This window comes from Bombina bombina, chromosome 7 (assembly GCF_027579735.1).
Source record: "Bombina bombina isolate aBomBom1 chromosome 7, aBomBom1.pri, whole genome shotgun sequence".
NCBI classification, from domain to species: domain Eukaryota; kingdom Metazoa; phylum Chordata; class Amphibia; order Anura; family Bombinatoridae; genus Bombina; species Bombina bombina.
Window position 1 is genome coordinate 441,881,891 of NC_069505.1, and position 2,191 is coordinate 441,884,081.

At 41.5% G+C, this 2,191-nt stretch overlaps 1 long non-coding RNA gene across 1 annotated transcript; it reads left to right on the plus strand.

Annotated features, from left to right (window-relative positions):
• Window positions 1-646: 646 nt before the first annotated feature.
• LOC128635974 (uncharacterized) lies at window positions 647-1,519 on the plus strand. The gene is made up of 2 exons (XR_008398636.1): window positions 647-687; window positions 1,175-1,519. It is a non-coding gene; the product is annotated as an uncharacterized LOC128635974 (long non-coding RNA).
• The last annotated feature ends 672 nt before the right edge of the window (window positions 1,520-2,191 follow it).

The window sequence follows — 2,191 nt, forward strand, 5'->3', positions numbered from 1 at the left end:
TTTAACTTGCATGATTCAGATAGAACATGTCATTTTAAGACACTTATAAATTCACATCTATTTTTAAATGTGCTTTGTTCTCTTGTTATCCCTTGCTGAAAGAGAATAAGCACATATTCAACACTAGTGGGAGCTAGCTGCTGATTTTTGCCTGCACACATTTGTCTTTTGCGATTGGATGACTATGGCTCCGTTCGGGCAGCGCTCCAAGCGTTTTCCTCACATTTGCAAGTGAGATGCCTGGCGTTTTTTGAGTGCTCTGATGACGTAAGTCCCAGCGCTTCCATCGTGCTGGAAAAGCTGTCACTTTTCAGAGCAAGCTCAGATGCTTGGCAACATGGCAGCCTCCACACACGTTTTGCTGTGGAGGCTGCCTTGTTTGTATAAGCAGCAGAGGAGGGACAGGTGAGGCAGATAAGTCTGACAGCAGCATTTAGTACAGGGAAAATTGGAGATAGGTTAAGTAACCTATCTCCAATTTGCCCTGTACTAAATGCTGCTGTCATGCTTATCTGGTGTTATGCTGAGAATTGTTTCCCCAGTGTCTCTGGTTTCCCCTGCCTCTCGGCAAACATCGGAACTCTGACCCACCTCCAGTCAGCTCCTCTCAGCTCAGCACCCGTACTATTATTAGCTTAATGTGGCAGGATAAGCTACAGGGGCTGAGCTAAGAACAGCTGAATGAAGGTGGGTCAGAGTTCCAATGTTTGCCGAGAGGCAGGGGAAACCATTCTCGAACAACGGTGTTGTGTAAACAGCGTAAATAAAAATAATCCTCCACTAATAAAGAGAGACACAATTTAAACATTTTTACAGTCAGCTACAAGGGAGCTTATTTAAAAACGTTCGTTTTCTCTAAGCTCCCTTGCTTGTGACGTCACCTAGCGCCACGTCATCGCTGGAAGTGAAGCGCCTCCACTAGCTCCTGAGCGCTGCCCGAACGTGGCCTATATGTGTTCATCTTGCTGCCAGTAGTGCAATGTTGTTCCTTCAGCAAAGGATAATAAGAGAACGAAGCAGATTTTATAATGAAAGTAAATTGGAAACTGCATGTTCTTTCTGATTTATAAAAGTCTGTTTTTGACTTGAGTGTCCCTTAAATGATTTTTTATTTATTATGGAAATAACAGTTTTGATTCTGACTATGACTAAGTTTCCCATGTGCTTGACACAGGAGCCAGCAATCATTAAAGATCTACACATTGCTATACAATGGGTTGTCAAGAATGAGGCACTGTTCTGTGGGCGCATAACCATGCCAAGTTATGGGTCAATGAATGAAGATGACCGCCAGAAGGCCATAGATAACGTGATGTAAAGAGAAGAACCAGAAGCAAGGGAGCCATTCCTCTTTGTATTTCAGCACAGAGAAGATATGGAGTTGTTTTTGCAGGCATGTCTTGACCAACAGGGCCTCCAAGTTAATGCCATGTTCAACAAATGACTGATGGACAAGGGGCGGTGGTGTGTTTCTGTTTAAATTATTGATAATAATAAAAAAATAAGATAATTAACACCATTTCTGAGTCATTGCTTTAATAACACACTACCACAAGTATGAAGGTACAAGATAATTATAGTTAACAGTATATATATATATATATATATATATATATATATATATATAGCAGTAGCCTATTGTTGCTTCTGCTTTCATAGTATAAGGTTAGGGTTATAAGTTCAAATGGTTTCTGACCTTGATTGAACACGATTCTCCAGAGCTCCGGGGAACAGCAAGAAAGCACACAAGCACAGAGAGTGTTTCTCACTAGTTCCGTTTACTGTAAGTATACACAGCAGTTATATAGCAGTCTCGCATCATGAGGCTACAGGAAATGCAGTTAGAGGAGTAACATAAAATGTCCATATATGTCTATCTAAGAAACATGTTAAAGGAAGTTGTGGGTGTTGTTTGCTGTATTACAGACAATCATACAAGTCACCCACTAACATAATATACCCATCAACACACAGACACATAAAACACACAAAGACATAGAGACACACACACCCCCTCACCGAGACATCCAGAGAAAACAGAGACATACACTCTCAGAGAGACACCCACAGAAACTGCACATACATACACACACCCTCACAGAGACAACCAAAGAAAACACACAGACATACTCGCACACCCTCAGAGAGACATCCACAGAAAACGCATACATACATACATACACACACCCAC